Raw genomic sequence first — 19,609 nt, 5'->3', positions numbered from 1 at the left:
TATCACCTGGCATTCTGCAATTGACAGGATACACTCATCCTCTCTCAACATTTGACATGGGTTACTACAGTTTAAAGTATTTAATCGCCTACACTTTTGCAGGAGTAGACTTGCCAAATTGTATCCAGAAATAGACTCAAACTACTCTAGATGCCATCCGATCTATATCACACGTACTGGTCATAACCGACACAGGTCCTCTATTTTTGAGACTTTCTCATATATATATGCTGTAAGGAATCCCCAATCGCATGCTCTCTGGGTTAGGGATGTTATGGCCCATATTCCACCTGTGGCTCCACCCAAAAGTGTTATAAGGTCTGGCAGCAATTTCTCAACTAATTTGAGAATAACTTCTCTGCTGAGAACTTAATATAGCCTCTGCAATATATATATATATATATATATACATATATACATACATACATACATATATATTATTATTTAATTTTGATTATATATATATTGTCCAACAGCTGTTGCATAGGATAGTATTGATTTAACTTGTTGCTGTATTTATTTAGTTACTTCCCATTATGTTTTGTCTTAATATCTACTTGTAAAAAATATTGCAAAAAAATATATATTAATGCGAGAAGACTGGTCAGCTCATTCTCCTCTAGACCACTGATTGGCCAGCTCATCTTCATGAGCAGTATTACATTATACTCTATGAGGAAATGGTAAGCATTTTTAGACGCACTGCTTAATTTTAACTCATCAACCAATTCTGCCATCAACCACTTCTCTCCACTCCTGCCGTATTCTTTCTCTCTGCTCTTGTTTCCTTAATAGGATGTCGGTGGGTGGAGCTGAGAGGGTTGTCAGTGAAATGGGTCACACCTGGGCTTGGGTGTATCCCGAGGATAAATACACCATACATCGATGAGTCTCTCTTCACCCAGACACGCTGTTGTTTTTGGTTGTGGCATTTTTGAGCTTCTTTGTGTTTTATTTATTTTTGGCACCTCTCAACATCCCTCGTTATCACCATCTATGCACATATCCATTCACTTACTCTACAGTCAACTAACTAGAGACACACCGTTGTTACTTGGATATAGTTGACTTTATTTAATAAATATGTTTATTTCTTTATCTATGCGTTGTCTCCTTCTTTGTTATGGGCTATGAGCAGGTTTGTATTATTTATTCTAAGCATTGAGTTGCACCCCCTTTTGCCCTCAGAACAGCCTCAGTTAGTCGGGACAGGAACTCTACAAGGTGTCGAAAGCGTTCCACAGAGATGCTGGTCCATGTTGACTCTAATGCTTCCCACAGACACATTTCAGTTAAATGCATTCAGTTGTACAACTGACTAGATTTCCCCTTTCCATTCCCAATTGTGTCAAGTTGGCTGGATGTCCTTTGGGTGGTGGACAATTCTTGACAGACACAGGACACTGTTGAGCCTGAAAGACGCAACAGCGTTGCAGTTCTTGACACACTCAAACCAGTGTGCCTGGCACCTACTAACATACCCTGTTCAAAGGCACTTACATGTTTTTGTCATGCCCATTCACCCTCTGAATGGCACACATTCACAATCCATGTCTCAAGGCTTAAAAATCCTTCTTTAACATCTCTACTCCCCTTCATCTACACTGACTGAACACGTAACATCAATGACAGATCATAGCTTTCACCTGGATTCACCTGTTCAGTCTATGTCATGGAAAGAGCTGGTGTTCTTAAATGTTTTGTACACTCAGTGTATGTCATACATTGCCATAACTGTTCCTGCATACTGCTGTGTAAACTCACCTCAGTCTCCAGAGCAAATCAACTTTGCCATGTGTACTCCCCATATAGCACACATCTTGCAGACGTCGGCCTGACAACGGTATATCATTAGTAGATCACGTTATATTTAGAAGGTTGGCGGGAGGGCGGCTGTGAGTGTGGGAGGTCAAAATACATCCGCACTGCACAGTCGCATGGACGCTTAGCATCACAGAGTCAGCCGTAGATCGTGTAGACATCGAAATTGGGACCCAGATAGCTCACATATGTCTCCCCAATGATGTATACTATATTGAGAAGATGTAGTGTGGAGAGCGTTAGCACATTGGCAATATGTCTTGCAGATGTATTTAGAATGCCTACAATCTAAGTTCTACAGTTCTACATCGTTTCTACATCGGCCAGGCATCAACATTTTATTCTGATATCTCAGCGTCGTCTTGCCAATGTACAAATGCTCTCCAAACTACATATTCCCTATGCATTTTGATAGGTTGGCCAAATGCTGCCTTCTCTCGATGCATAATCATTCCTCACCTGAGAGGGGCACATTAAAATGTTAGGTATAGCCTACCAATAGACAGTAAAACATTTTTGGTTCATGGTTGGCAAACTATATGTAAGGCTTAAAAAAAATGAATAAAAGTGCATGTTCTGATAACTGTACTAGCCCCAAGCATTATTTTCACCACATGCCTCAAATGTTCCGTTTTTTTGTAAATACATTCACTGCTCTTAGCCTGTAATAAAATGTTCCATCTTTATTGAACTAACTGTACACCCTCTGCATGAGCTATATTTGTATTAACAGTGATGTTTCTGTGTTCTTTGTGCTGGAGTTATTTCCTAAGAACTTGATGGTATAGCTATAGCCTAATAAACTTGACAATTTAAATCTTCCCTCTTCATCTTACCCATAAACAAAATTCCTTATAGGAGAGTATAGTGTCATGTAGCTCAGTTGGTAGAGCATGGTGCTTGCAACGCTATGGTTGTGGGTTTGATTCCCATGTTGGACCAGTATGGGGGGAAAAAAATAAATGTATGTCTACTAATGTATGTCTACTAAAACATGAAGCATGTTGTTTTTTTATTATTGCCAGTATAGTTTTGCTAATAATCTTTCTTATGTTTTCCATTCAAATTCGATGTTTACACTCATTTGGTAAGGGTAATTCAAATTGTGTATTGAAACATTATTTTCTGTTGGATCTGACCCCAAATAAAGGTATTTTTAATGTTGTCTGTAGAGCGGCTAGTTAGCACACAGCTTTGACATGCATTGTCTGAACGGCAAATGCGATCTAAGGTATACATCAGGCTGAAGTCGGTGAGATGTATGTGTGCTGTCTGGGTTATTGGCTATATTGACAGACTAATGTACTGTTTCATTTAAACATGTTTAAATGATACACCATCTCCGTACATCCTTAGTTTTAGCAATGAGACCGAAGCCAGTTTATCCAAATACATTTCATGAACATCACAATGAATTGATCAGAATTTGAAGTCATAAATGTTTTGGTTTCTGATGCATCTGGAATCATTTAGTCACTTGTCAGTGCACTTGTAAAAAATATAATAGCAAACACCATTACATACATATAACAGCTAGCAAAATCTATACCACAATGCATGCTAGGCATTCAATATTATACTACAACATCAGTCTAACTGAATGTCAATGCTGGTTGAATGTTCCATGCAGGTTCCAGAATGTTCTTCGGCTGGTGAACTTCTTTTGTTGTGTAATGGCAGCTGGTTTAACAGGCTTTGGCGCTGTGACGACGTTGGGTTTGGGGAGCTGTGACTCAGGCTCCTTGTAGACATCCGTCTGGTCCTTTCTGCACTCCACAGCCAGGTGGATAAGCCTCTTGCACACTTTCTTCACCACCCACTGCTTCAACCTCTTCCAGAAGATTTGTTTGTACTGCAAGTCACCTGGAAAGACATGAAGACGGATCATGAGGATGTGTAAATCATGAAGACTGATCGTGGATGTGTAATCATACAATATCCATGTCCATCTGTAAACAGAAAATGGTACAGTAGACTGGTATATGTCTTGTTCCACTCAGAGTCAGTAATGGGATATTGGGATTGGCTGTTAGCAAAGATGTGAAGAGCTTGAGGGGGGCTTGACTTCTAGACTGTCTAGTCGTGTATTGTTGTGTATGAGCACCTACAGTTGTGCTGTTCAGTAGACATGCACAGCCACCAAAAGAGTGAATAGGCTAGAAGAGTATACTAACAGCTCTTCTCCCAAATGCTAAAGAACTGACAGCAAGGGTGGGAAAAGTTTGAGGAGGACTTGTCTTGGTGATTTTGTTTTCTGTAGAGGGCATTGTGCTTTCATAAATACCTTTGGCTGTCCTTGCTTTTTTCAAAGTCAGATGATGTTGAGCTTGAGCTTATTCCAGGCTGAAAGCTTTTATCTACAGGCTCTGTACTACTAAAGCTGTTGTCAAGGTCATCGTCATCAGCAGCAGGATTAGTCTGTAAGACACACAGTAGTCAGTGATTAGCCAACATTTTACTACTTTGTCCCCATCAACAACACTCAAACAAGGCACTATATCCACCCACCCCCCTCATGTCAATAGATCACGTTCACACACAATACCCACCCTCAACAGACACCAGTCACCCACACCAACCCCTCCTTACTAATAACTTGTTTTCTCCAATTTAGACTTGAAACCATGCATGAAAAATCAACTAAGCTTCCATAATACAGAAAAAAACTAAAGTAGAAGTTGTAGTCTACTTGTAAACACGCCAACTATGATAAGTCACAGACCACGTTTATACCTAGCTCCAGTATATGTACTTGCTCATCATGGAGTCATGGAGAGATTTAGCTAATTTTAATATGATTTTTGAAGGAAACAGACTAGTTCCTGGTGCTGAGCTTGATGTTGATGCCTCTTCAGATGTTGACGGGATTGGACTCTAAATAGTACACAGTCACATTAGCATCTGCAGTAGTTAGCTAACGTAACCTAACAAAGCTAATGGTAGCTTCCAAAGTTAAATATCACATACAGTGGGGCAAAAAGTATTTAGTCAGCCACCAATTGTGCAAGTACTCCCACTTAAAAAGATGAGAGGCCTTTGACCCCACGGGGTGAGATCTTGCGTGGAGCCCCAGATCGAGGGAGATTATCAGTGGTCTTGTATGTCTTCCATTTCCTAATAATTGCTCCCACAGTTGATTTCTTCAAACCAAGCTGTTACCTATTGGTGCAGGTCTACAATTTTGTTTCTGGTGTCCTTTGACAGCTCTTTGGTCTTGGCCATAGTGGAGTTTGGAATGTGACTGTTTGAGGTTGTGGACAGGTGTCTTTTATACTGATAACAAGTTCAAACAGATGCCATAAATACAGGTAACGAGTGGAGGACAGAGGAGCCTCTTAATTAAAAAATAAGTTACAGGTCTGTGAGAGACAAATCTTGCTTGTTTGTAGGTGACCAAATACTTATTTTCCACCATAATTTGCAAATAAATTAATAAAACATCCTACAATGTGATTTTCTGGATTTTTTTTCTCATATTGTCTGTCATAGTTGAAGTGTACCTTTGATGAAAATGACAGGCCTCTCTCATCTTTTTAAGTGGGAGAACTTGCACAATTGCTGACTAAATACTTTTTTTGCCCCACTGTAGCAAGACAGCAGTTGGCTTATTACATTAATATGCTTTGGAATATCTAATCAGTGTATTATGAAAGCTACAGTGCCTTCAGAAAGTATTCATGTTTGGTTTTAAATATACTTAGGTGTCAAAAGTAAATGTAATTGCTAAAATATACTTAAGTGTTAAAACTAAAAGTGTAAATAATTTCACATTCCTTATAATTAAGCAAACCAGACGGCACCATTTTGTTGTTTAAAAAAATGTATGGATAGCCAGGGGCACGCTCCCACACTCAGACATCATTTACAAATGAAGCATTTGTGTTTATTGAGTCTGCCAGATCAGAGGCTGTAAGGATGACCAGGGATGTTCTCTTGAGTGTGTGAATTCGACCATTTTCCTGTCCTGTTGAAAATGTAAGGGTAAAAGTATATTATTTTCTTTAGTAATGTAGTGAAGTAAAAGTGGTCAAAAAATATAAATAGTAATGTACAGATACCCCCCAATACTGCTTAATTGGTACTTTAAAGTATTTGTACACCACTGATATACAATACTCCATAATTACAAAGTGAAAACACGTTTTAAGATCTTTTTTAAATGTATTGAAAATAAAATACAGAAATATCTCATTTACGTATACACACTCCTACTAAGTCAATACTTGTCAGAATCACCTTTGGCAGTGATTACAGCTCTGAGTCTTTCTGGGTACGTCTCTAAGAGCTTTGCAAACCTGCATTGTGTAATATTTGTACATTATTATTTCTGAATCTCTTCAAACTCTGTCAAGTAGGTTGTTGATCATTGCTAGACAGCCATTTTCAAGTCTTGCCATAAATGTTCAAGCTGACTTAAGTCAAAATTATAACTAGGACACTTAGGAACATTCAATGTCATCTTGGTAAGCAACTCCAGTGTATATTTGGCCTTGTGTTTTAGGCTATTGTCCAGCTGAATTGTGAATTTGTCTCCCAGTGTCTGATGGGAAGCAGACTAAACCAGGTTTTTCTCTAGGATTTGCCACTGCTTAACTCAATTCCATTTATTTTTAGCCCCCAAAACTCCATAGTCCTTGTCAATGACAAGCATACCCATAACAGGATGCAGCCACCTCCATGTTTGAAAATATGAAGAGTGTTATTCAGTGATGTGTTGGATTTGCCCCATACTTAACAATTTGTATTTAGGACATTAAGTTCATTATTTGCCACATTCTTTGCAGTTTTACTTTAGTACCTTATTTGCAAAGAAGAAGCATGTTTTTGAATAAAACAATTTTGTACAGGCTTCCTTCTTTCATTCTGTCATTTATGTTAGTATTGTGGAGTAACTACAATATTGTTGATCCATCCTCAGTTTTCTTCTGTTACTGTTTTAGGGTCAACATTACCATCATTGGTGAAATCCCTGAACGGTTTCCTTCCTCTCCGGCAACTGAGTTAGGAAGTATGCCTGTATCTTTGTAGTGACTGGGTGTAGTGATACACCATCCAAAGTGTAATTAATAACTTCACCATGATCAAGGGGATAATCAATGTTGCTTTTACTCATCTACCAGTAGGTGCACTTCTTCGGGAGTCATTGGAAAATCTCCCTGGTCTTTATGGTTGACTCTGTGTTTGAATTTCACTGCTCAACTGAGGGATCTTAGAGATAATTGTATGTGTGGGTACAGAGATGAGGTAGTAATTCAAAAATGATGTTTAACATAAGCAATTTTCTTCTCCTAAACTTAGACTTGCCATAACAAAGGGGTTGAATACTTATTGGCTCAAGACATTTCAGCTTTCCATTTCATTAATTAATTTGTAAAAATTTAGAAGAACATAATTCCACTTTGACATTATGGGGTATTGTGTGTAGATCAGTGTCACAGTTGTCGTAAGAACTGGACCAAGGCGCAGCGTACGTAGAGTTCCACATATTTAATATAAAGTGAAACGTAAGCCAAACAAAAACAATCAGGGAGTGACAGTACCCCCCCCCCAAAAAGTGCGGACCGCAAAACCTGAGACCAAACAGCGAGGGTGGGTGATTAGTGGCGGTGGCGGTTCCGGTGTAGGTCGTACCCCCCGACCAGACCCCGGATCCTGCCATCGCGCCCAGCTAAACATGCATTCTGATGAAGATCATCAAAGGTAAGTGAATATTTATAATGCTATTTCTGACTTCTGTTGACTCAACATGGCGGGTATCTGTATGGCTTGTTTTTATGTCTGAGCGCCGTACTCAGATTATTCATCCAAAGTGAAAATGCTGCCCACTATCCCTAAAAAGTTAATCTGATAAATCAACATTGCACAGCAAGGTAAAGCATACCCTTTACTTCAGAACCCTGGAAGAGGTGTGTAGTGGGATATTGGTAGAAGATTTGTGCACTCATCTAAGGATGTATTTCTCAGTTCTGTCTCTAGGCCAAGACTCACGACAATAAATGTCACCCTAAATATTTTTCAGCTGTGACTTCATGGATCGGCTTTAACGATTTGGGGCCACTTTTCCAAAATGTATTGACTTTGATGTTGTTCTTCTATCACATCCACCTACTCTCCCTGCGTTGCTCCTCACATCTGCGTACAAGAAAAAAAGACAAGCGAACCTCTGTTGGCAGCTGGTTCAATGCTTTAGCCCACATCAGCAGGTCATATTTTCATTCACCCATTTCATTGGGTTTTTGATCTTTTAGGCATTTTCAAAGTGATTCATCTGTTTAAATCAAAGTAGCGCTCTGGACGCTGACAGACTTCGTTAAAATATGCAGTAACATTCCCCCCTCTCGTTCTCTCTGTAGTGCTTAACTGTCTATGGTGGTTGATCTTTTATCAGGAGCAAGAATGAATATTGATGCCGCCTTCCTCTGTGATGTTGTGCCTAAAGAGAAGACAGCATTTTCATTTTGTCTTTTGTTTCACTCTGTGTGTATGTCTTGTGTCTGTGTGCTTGTCGGTCTAGTGTGTGTATGTGTATTTGTCGCCCTGGTGTGTTTTGTGCAGATGTGTAGGTGTCGGCCTGGAGTGTGTTTATCGGTGTAGTGCGTGTGTGTACGAAAGCCAAGTCATCCATTATTAAAGGATTAACCCCGCTTTGAGTCTTGACATTTTCTCCCATTCCTCTAGAAAAAGCACCAAATACAGACTGTTTTATACCAAGCATTGGATCCTATAACACATACTAAGGTAAGAAAGCAAAATAAAAACAACCAAAATCAATAGGTGAAGGTTGGGTAAAAGGGCCATAGAGAACTACAGGAAGATTTTCTTCCCCTAAGTACAAATCTAGGATCAGTTTACTCTCTTAGCCATTAATAGGGGAAATGCAAAACTGACCCTAGATCAGCATCTAGGGGCAGCTTTGGGTATTTAGTACGCTGTACATTTTAGGACACCCTAATCTTGAAATTTGCCACTGATTTAGACATGCAAGATATCAGGTGGCTTGACTTACCACATAATCAATAAGGAATAATATTGCTATATTATATGCCACATTTAAATTGAAAAACCTAAGCTCTATGATCAAATTTATAACTGAGCCTTAACAGAGAAGTTTTATTGCCAACAATGTGAAAGGTTCCATAAACGACTGTACTCAAAGTGATTTTGAAGGTTTTCTATCATTTCAGACAGCAGTTTTGAAAGTAGAGCTCAAAAACCAAAATGGGTCCTCAAAAATGTTATACAACGTCACGTGTATCACTTCATTGTTCTGTTGTGCGCATATGCATCAGGGTTCCAGAATCGACTTAGGCCCCCCTTGCAACATTATTGGACAATACTGGGCCAACCTGACCCCGCCTCCCACTTTGACTTTGCAACCTCATAGGACATAATTTCACCTGCCAATCAACATTGTCCATCAAGTTAGGTTGTTTTAGGCTACTGAATGTCTACATATTGGTCATCACTAGTTAACCTGTTAGATCTCTAGGGGCGCTATTTCATTTTTGGATAAAAAACGTTCCCGTTTTAAGCGCGATATTTTGTCACGAAAAGATGCTCGACTATGCATCTTGACAGTTTTGGAAAGAAAACACTCTGAAGTTTCAGAATCTGCAAAGATTTTGTCTGTAAGTGCCCCAGAACTCATTCTACAGGCGAAACCAAGATGATGCATCAACCAGGAATTAGCAGAATTTCTGAAGCTCTGTTTTCCATTGTCTCCTTATATGGCTGTGATTGCGCAAGGAATGAGCCTACACTTTCTGTCGTTCGCCCAAGGTCTTAGCAGCATTGTGACGTATTTGTAGGCATATCATTGGAAGATTGACCATAAGAGACTACATTTTCCAAGTGTCCGCCTGGTGTCCTGCGTGGAATTCGGTGCGCAATTGCCAGCTGCTTTTACTTTACCATTTGATTCAGGGGAGAAACCATGTGTCCAAGAACGATGTACCAATGAAGAGATATGTGAAAAACACCTTGATGATTGATTCTAAACAACGTTTGCCATGTTTTCAGTCGATATTATGGAGTTAATTTGGAAAAAAGTTCGCGTTTTGAGGACTGAATTTTCGTTTTTTTTTTGGTAGCCAAATGTGATGTATAAAACGGAGCTATTTCTAATACACAAAGAATCTTTTTGGAAAAACTGAGCATCTGCTATCTAACTGAGAGTATCCTCATTGAAAACAGAAGTTCTTCAAAGGTAAATGATTTTATTTGAAGGCTTTTATGTTTTTGTTGAAATGTTGCGTGCTGGATGCTAACGCTAATGCTAACGCTAAATGCTAATCCTAAATGCTAACGCTAAATGCTAACGCTAGCTAGCTACTTTTACACAAATGATTGTTTTCCTATGGTTGAGAAGCATATTTTGAAAATCTGAGATGACAGTGTTGTTTACAAAAGGCTAAGCTTGAGAGATGGCATATTTATTTCATTTCATTTGCGATTTTCATGAATAGTTAACGTTGTGTTATGCTAATGAGCTTGCTGATAGATTTACACAATCCTGGATACAAGGGTTTTTTCATAGCTAAACGTGACGCAGAAAACGGAGCGATTTGTCCTAAACAAATAATCTTTCAGGAAAAACTGAACATTTGCTATCTGAGAGTATCCTCATTGAAAACATCTGAAGTTCTTCAAAGGTAAATGATTTTATTTGAATGCTTTTCTGTTTTTTTGTGTAAATGTTGCCAGCTGAATGCTAATGCTAAATGCTACGTTAGCCATCAGTACTGTTACACAAATGCTTGTTTTGCAATGGTTGAGAAGCATATTTTGAAAATCTGAGATGACAGTGTTGTTAACAAAAGGCTAAGCTTGAGAGCTAGCATATTTATTTCATTTCATTTGCGATTTTCATGAATAGTTAACGTTGCGTTATGGTAATGAGCTTGAGTCTGTATTCACGATCCCGGATCCGGGATGGGGAGATCAGAAAGGTTAAAACCTCTTACAACTACCCCCCTACTTTTTTCAATTTCCGCCTGATAACATACTCAAATCTAACAGCCTGTAGCTCAGGCACAGAACCAAGGATATGCATATTCCTGATTTAATTTGAAAGAAAAACTTCAGAGTGTTATGTAAATGTGAATTGCATTTAGGAGAATATAACGCAATAGATCTGGTTTAGATAATACAATGGAAAAAAACATATGTTTTTTATTTTTATTTTTGTATCATCATCTTTAAAATGAACAAGATAAAACAAACATTCAGATAGGATGATGGGTACAATTTCAGTGAAAAACATGAGGGCAACAGTACTTGTGCAAAGTTTCAGAAATGAGTGTGCTACATGATATTTATCATGAAGTCACCCAGGTGTCCCACACAAGTAGCCCAAATGTACCCAAGTGGCCAAATATTGGTGAAGGTATACATTTTGAAACAAATAACTATGTACAAAATACCAAAATGGTATTCACCCCCCCCCCCCCCAAAAAATAGAAAAAAATATGAAGAAATAAATATATACATTTACAAAATAACATGGGTAACTATTTACACATTTTCAATATTTGGAAGACCCTGAGTCCTCTATCAAATCACATTTATTAATATAGCCCTTCGTACATCAGCTAATATCTCAAAGTGCTGTACAGAAACCCAGCCTAAAACCCCAAACAGCAAGCAATGCAGGTGTAAAAGCACGGTGGCTAGGAAAAACTCCCTAGAAAGGCCAAAGCCTAGGAAGAAACCTAGAGAGGAACCAGGCTATGAGGGGTGACCATTTAATTTGAAAGAAAAACTTCAGAGTGTTATGTAAATGTGAATTGAATTTAGGAGAATAATATTTCCAAACGTGCATAGATGACCAGCAGAGTCAAATAATAATAATCACAGTAGTTGTAGAGGATGCAACAGAACAGCACCTCAAGAGTAAATATGAACAGTTTAGGGTTCCATAGCCGCAGGCAGAACAGTTGAAACTGGAACAGCAGCAAGGCCAGGTGAACTGGGGATAGCAAGGAGTCAGCATGCCAGGTAGTCCTGACGCATGTTCCTAGGGCTTAGGTCCTCCTCCAAGAGAGAGAGAATTAGAGAGAGAGAGCATACTTACATTTACACAGGACACCGGATACGACAGAAGAAGTACTCCAGATATAACAAACTGACCCTAGCCCCCCGACACAAACTACTGCAGCATAAATACTGGAGGCTGAGACAGGAGGGGTCAGGAGACACTGTGGCCCCATCCGATGAGAGCCCCGGACAGGGCCAATGAGAAAGGATATAACCCCACCCACTTTGCCAAAGCCCTACACAATATTGTGCTGCTGATGCCAGGTGCCACGGCAGTCTCTTTCTGCTGTAAAGCAGAGGGTCACCAAGCATGTGGCACAAGTGATGAGAGACTTAATTTTGCAAAGAACACAGGGACGCTCCATGCTGTGCCCTTTTGGCCCTGAGGCACATCCATTTCTGCATGAATAAATTTGGGCAGATGAACACCACTTGTGGCAGGAGCTGGATGAACCAGCTTCAGTGGGGGATGGAAACCTTGGCACTGGGGGCTGCCATTTGGAGTCAGTGTCACTGTGAAAGAAAATGTTAAGTTAGAATAGTTTCACATATGAGCCGTGTATCAACAGATGTAATAAACACGCGCGGGTTGGGGTGGGGTGGCAGACACACGCATCTCACATTTCATGACATTACATGTTTATATATTGCTTCTAAAATTTAAAAAAAATCACAAATGTTTTATATTATTAATTTCAAACAAGGGCATTAGCATGATAAGAACTTACCAGTCCACAACGATGTCCTCTCCCGTTCAAAAAATATTCCTCCAAAATCGCTAAATGAATCGTCCTACAACAATCTCTGTCTCACTTTCCCAATCAATTTTTTCAAAAATGGTGTGTACATCTGTATCTCTAGACTTAGATTTAGCTTTCCCTGACTTAGTCGCCATAATGATTGATATATAAACAGCTGAATCTGCGCGTTTACAACAACAACGCTGTGCGTAATATGTGTTTCTCCTTCCGGTATGAAACTTCAATAACGAATTACTCTCTTTACGCTGGAGCTTACTACATGGGTTGGTCTCGCAACACATAAACATGACCCATTGCCGTTTACCTCAGCTCATTGTCTATCTACCCAGCTAGATTTCAAGACGATCAGTGGTCATTGGGTTAAAATACAGTCAATCAACGAAACAGCAGGAAAATCATTGCTGCTCAATGATGTCATGACTTGTTGTCTTCAAATCGGTTTCTTTCAGTCAATACGTCCCGCGAAATGACCCATCAGGTTTGATTGTGTTACAAACAAACCAGTTGATTGCAGTGAAACTAAACATGACTGGAAAAGTCACGTTCTGTGTGTTATTTACCTGGAATGTGTCGTCGAAAATGGAATGAGACGGAATTCACGACACAAGCGGTTCACAAAATGTTTCGTGTTAGGCTATAAAAATGGATTTTATCAAACAAAAGATCATTCATTGTGTAACAATGAGCATTGGAATTGCAAACAGACGAAGATCGTCAAAGGTAAACAATTTATTTTAGTGCAGTTTGTGATTATGTTACGCCTGTGCTGGTTGAAATAGTTGTTTTTTATGGGGCTCTATGCTCAGACAATCGCATCGTATTCTTTCGCAGTAAATCCTTTTTTAAATCTGACAACGCAGTTGGATTAGCGAGATTCTAGGCTTTCGATACATGTGAGACAGTTGTATTTTCATGAATGTTTAATATGACTATTTATGTAGCGATCACTGTATGTTGTGGAATTTCAGCCCGCTAGCGGGTTCCGTGCTCAGAGAGGTTAAACAGCCACAAAGTCATTAACCCGGACTATTTTTACAATTTATCTTCTCAAAATGTAACCTTAACCACACTGCTTACCTTATATGTCTAACCATTATCTTAAATCAAGACCAAAAAAGCAAATTGTTGTTTTCATGAGTTTTTACGACATAGCCAATTTAGACTTTCTGGCTATGTTATCTAGTGGGAACCCTCTGTATTATTGTAGCATGACTATGGAAAAATATAATAAATTCAAATAGATTTCATAGGACTGACTCATAAAAGGAATTTTTATTTATTAAATGAATGTATTACCCTAATTATTAAAATAATATCCCTGTTCCAGATGATAAATAGCCTACAATGCCTTCGGCTAATGAAATGCAATTAATGCTCGCTGTCCAATTTTGGGTTGGGGGTTAATATATTATTAGCCTACATTTAGAGCAAACATTTTCAAATGTGTCACTCGTTAGATTAAATGACTAACAGTTTAATCATTTTAGATAATGATGCAAGAGATGTTGTTTCCAAACCAGCGCAAAACCTTCCTCGAGGCAGCAAAACAGTGACCTGGACTTGTAATAATGTAATTTTGTACGATGAAAAGGTTATACAGTAAGCTCAAAGTATTGAGACAGTGACTCATGTTTGTTGTTTTGGGTCTGTACTCCAGCATTTTGGAATTAAAATAATACAATGACTATGAGGTTAAAGTGCAGACTGTCAGCTTACATGTTAGGGTATTTTCATCCGTATTGGGTGAACGGTTAAAAAAATTACATTGTGAAATGACCACACTTCTACATTAATGTGGATGCAAACATGATTATGGAAAATCCTGAATTAATCATTAATTATGATGAGTGAAAAAGTTACAGACGCACAAATATCATAGCCCCAAGACATGCTAACCTCTCACCATTACAATAACAGGGGAGGTTAGCATTTTTGGGGTGTATGATATTTTTGCATCTAACATTCTCACTCATCATTATTCACAATTCTTTCAGGATTATCCATAATCATGGTAGCATCCACTTTAATGTAGTAGTGTTTAGAAACATATTCTATTCTTATATACAAAAAAGGTGACTCCAAAATGACACAAGACATTATTTACACTGAATTTCTATGGGGCACAAAATGATGGGAAACAACCAAAACAAACTGCAGGTGCATGCAACAAATGTGTCGAGTCAGGCCTTCTTAGAAGACAAGTTTTGTCCAAGAAAGAACTGGTGCCCTAAGTAATAAGTGTACAACCTGCCTTACACTAACAAGGTCTTCTAACTTCTGATCCATTGATATAATTGTTATCTTCTATTTATTCATGCTGTCATCAAAATTAGCCGTGCAGGCAACTCCGTCTTACAGAGTGTGCACCTCTAAATGAAGTAACACATGTAGCTATAATGTGCACTAAATCTTGTAAGTATTGAATGTAAGGATTTTGTGGCTTTATATGCTACACTCTCATGAAAACATTTTTATCCAAAAGGTTTCTTTAGCTAATCCTGTAGGAGAACCCTTTTTGTTTCCAAAAAGGGTTCTTCAAAGGATTCTTCTTATGAGGGAGATGACTACAGATGGTATATAATGCATGTATGGACGATACAGTGACATGTCAGAGTCCAAAATGAGAGGTTTAAATAAATAAGTATTTTTCAGGACACTGTAATGCCTCTTTATGTGGAGTATGTTGAAGATATACGAAAGATATACAGTACTAAAGAATTCAATTATTATTATTATTATTTTTACTTCTACCCAAAGTGTACTTTATTTGTTTAGGTTGAAGTCTAAAAACTTTACAAATTGATCTTCAGGCTTTCATGTTTTTTTATTGTAACCTATTTGTTCTTGTTTTTATCCAGACAACAACCCTTTGTGTACTTCAAAAGTGACCCTCAACCTGTAAGTGCTCTACGATAAAAGGATGTGATATTAATATCAAAATGCATTGACAGATAAAAAGAAAAGAAAAATGGGAATAATGTAGATACCCTTTCTGTTGTCAAGCCAACTGTGAAGTGGCAGGTTTGTGCTGTGGTGGTTCATGACTGAAGCTCCCACTTGGTAAACAAAATTGGTGGTCAAAGAGCATAGCCAGGGCTCCCTGCTTGTTTGTTTCTATCAGCAACATTGTGCTTGCCCGTTGAGCCGAAAAAGCAGAGCAGCCTTAACCGACGGGAGGTTTGTAAAGGGCAGAAGGAGGGGGTAGGATGGGGCTTGTTCTTAACAGTAAATTACCCTCCTAACAACAGTAGCCCAACAGCAGGGTCTTGTGGGGGATGTTTTGCTTTAAGAGGAAGCCATTACAGAATATTTAACCGCACTAGGGAGGGAGGCCCTCTTCCCTGTAGTTTCTGGTGGCTGCATCTACCCCCTTTAAACACACACATGCACACACTGCTCCATGGGTGCAGGCCCTGCATTGCCTATGCTTGCTGGACTGGGTGGTCGTGGTAGAGTGGAGAGTTACAGAGTTGGAAGGCCTGCTGAGTCCACTTTTACACATACAGAAGAGTTCCCTGATACACACACTCAAACACCATACTGTGTAGATAATACTCTTCCATGCTGTTACATTGATGGCAAGGCCTGCTGATTCTGCTCCCCCTCCATCTGCACCCACACATATGCACAGCATACATGATCATTAAAGCTGTATCCGTTCCCATTGGATACAGTGATGACAATATAGTGGCTATATCCAGGAATGCCAAAGTTCCAAAAACAGGGCCTAAAATAGTGTATAAGAGATCATACAAAATATTATGTTGTTATCATAGTACACTTATCTGAATGGTGTTAAAAATATTTGTTTGTCTGGTGTGATTAATAAGGAGCGTTCAGACGCTGCATTTGATGAATTTATGAAACTGCTCCTTCCAATTATTAATAAGCATGCACATGTTTAGAAACTGACTCTTAGAACGTTTAAGGCTACATGGTTTTACGAGGAATTTAAAAACTGTATGGATAAGAGATGGGAAAAATTTGTGGCCAATAAGGCTGCACATCTGACTGGCTGACTTATTGCAAATTGAGTATTATGAAGCCAAGATCAATGATATAAAGAATGCTGAATTTTTGGTGTAGTACTTTAACCTCTTTGCGCACGGAACCCGGTAGCGGGCTGAAATTCCACAACATACGGTGATCGCTACATAAATAGTCATACTAAACATTCATGAAAATACAAGTGTCTCACATGTATCGAAAGCCTAGAATCTTGCTAATCCAACTGCGTTGTCAGATTTAAAAAATGATTTACTGCGAAAGAATACGATGCGATTATCTGAGGATAGAGCCCCATAAAAAACAACTATTTCAACCAGCACAGGCGTAACAAAATCACAAACTGTATTAAAATAAATATTTTACCTTTGACGATCTTCGTCTGTTTGCAATCCCAATGCTCATTGTTACACAATGAATGATCTTTTGTTTGATAAAATACATTTTTTATAGCCTAAGACGAAACATTTTGTGAACCGCTTCTGTCGTGAATTCCGTATCATTAAATTTTCGACGACACACTCCAGGTAAATACCCACACAAAACGTGACTTTTCCAGTCATGTTTGGTTTCATTGCAATCAACTGGTTTGTTTGTAACACAACCAAACCTGATGAGCCATTTCGCAGGACGTATTGACTGAAAGAAACCGTGCACCAATGATATGACCACTGTTTCGTTGATTGACTGTATTTTAAACCAATGACCACTGATCGTCTTGAAATCTAGCTGGTTAGATAGCCGATGAGCTGAGGTAAACGGCAATATGCAATGGTTATGTGTTGGAAGACCAACCCATGTAGTAAACTCCGGTGTCATTCGCTATTGAAGTTTTATACCGGAAGGGCCTACGCATATTACGCACAGCATTGTTTAGGTCAACGCGCAGATTCAGTTGTTTATATATCAATCACTATGGCGACTAAGTCAGGGAAAGCTAAATCTAAGTCTAGATATACAGATGTACACACAATTTTAGAAGAAATTGATCGGGAAAGTGAGACAGAGATTGTTGAAGGCCGATTCATTTAGCGATTCCCAAGTGGAGGAATATTTATTTTGAACGGAGAGGACATCGTTTGGACTGGTAAGTTCTTCTCATGCTAATGCCCTTGCTTGAAATTAATAATATACAATATTATTTGTGATTTTTTTAAATTTTAGAAGCAATATATAAAAATGTAATGTAATGAAATGTGAGATGCGTGTGTCTGCCGCCCCACCCCAACCCACATGAAATAGCATATTTGAGGCTGTTGAGGGGAGGGCAGGCCCACAACAATGGCCAAAGTGAAATGGAGACAGTAGATACAGCTGGTCTGTTGTAATATAATAAAGACAGTAGATCTAGCTGGTCTGTCATAATATATTAGAGACAGTAGATCTAGCTGAAATGTCATAATATAAAAGAGACACCAGATCTAGCAGGTCTATAATAATATATTCAACCTTATGTTCCCTGTACTCTATATAGAGTGCCTTGCGAAAGTATTCGGCCCCCTTGAACTTTGCGACCTTTTGCCACATTTCAGGCTTCAAACATAAAGATATAAAACTGTATTTTTTTGTGAAGAATCAACAACAAGTGGGACACAATATCTTTCAAACTTTTTTAACAAATCAAAAACTGAAAAATTGGGCGTGCAAAATTATTCAGCCCCTTTACTTTCAGTGCAGCAAACTCTCTCCAGAAGTTCAGTGAGGATCTCTGAATGATCCAATGTTGACCTAAATAACTAATGATGATAAATACAATCCACCTGTGTGTAATCAAGTCTCCGTATAAATGCACCTGCACTGTGATAGTCTCAGAGGTCCGTTAAAAGCGCAGAGAGCATCATGAAGAACATGGAACACACCAGGCAGGTCCGAGATACTGTTGTGAAGAAGTTTAAAGCCGGATTTGGATACAAAAAGATTTCCCAAGCTTTAAACATCCCAAGGAGCACTGTGCAAGCGATAATATTGAAATGGAAGGAGTATCAGACCACTGCAAATCTACCAAGACCTGGCCGTCCCTCTAAACTTTCAGCTCATACAAGGAGAAGGCTGATCAGAGATGCAGCCAAGAGGCCCATGATCACTCTGGATGAACTGCAGAGATCTACAGCTGAGGTGGGAGACTCTGTCCATAGGACAACAATCAGTCGTATATTGCACAAATCTGGCCTTTATGGAAGAGTGGCAAGAAGAAAGCCATTTCTTAAAGATATCCATAAAAAGTGTTGTTTAAAGTTTGCCACAAGCCACCTGGGAGACACACCAAACATGTGGAAGAAGGTGCTCTGGTCAGATGAAACCAAAATTGAACTTTTTGGCAACAATGCAAAACGTTATGTTTGGCGTAAAAGCAACACAGCTGAACACACCATCCCCACTGTCAAACATGGTGGTGGCAGCATCATGGTTTGGGCCTGCTTTTCTTCAGCAGGGACAGGGAAGATGGTTAAAATTGATGGGAAGATGGATGGAGCCAAATACAGGACCATTCTGGAAGAAAACCTGATGGAGTCTGCAAAAGACCTGAGACTGGGACGGAGATTTGTCTTCCAACAAGACAATGATCCAAAACATAAAGCAAAATCTACAATGGAATGGTTCAAAAATAAACATATCCAGGTGTTAGAATGGCCAAGTCAAAGTCCAGACCTGAATCCAATCGAGAATCTGTGGAAAGAACTGAAAACTGCTGTTCACAAATGCTCTCCATCCAGCCTCACTGAGCTCGAGCTGTTTTGCAAGGAGGAATGGGAAAAAAATTCAGTCTCTTGATGTGCAAAACTGATAGAGACATACCCCAAGCAACTTACAGCTGTAATCGCAGCAAAAGGTGGCGCTACAAAGTATTAACTTAAGGGGGCTGAATAATTTTGCACGCCCAATTTTTCAGTTTTTGATTTGTTAAAAAAGTTTGAAATATCCAATAAATGTTGTTCCACTTCATGATTGTGTCCCACTTGTTGTTGATTCTTCACAAAAAAATACAG

This window comes from Oncorhynchus mykiss, chromosome 3 (genome assembly GCF_013265735.2).
Source record: "Oncorhynchus mykiss isolate Arlee chromosome 3, USDA_OmykA_1.1, whole genome shotgun sequence".
In the NCBI taxonomy this organism is placed as follows: domain Eukaryota; kingdom Metazoa; phylum Chordata; class Actinopteri; order Salmoniformes; family Salmonidae; genus Oncorhynchus; species Oncorhynchus mykiss.
This window is presented reverse-complemented; position numbering follows the sequence as displayed.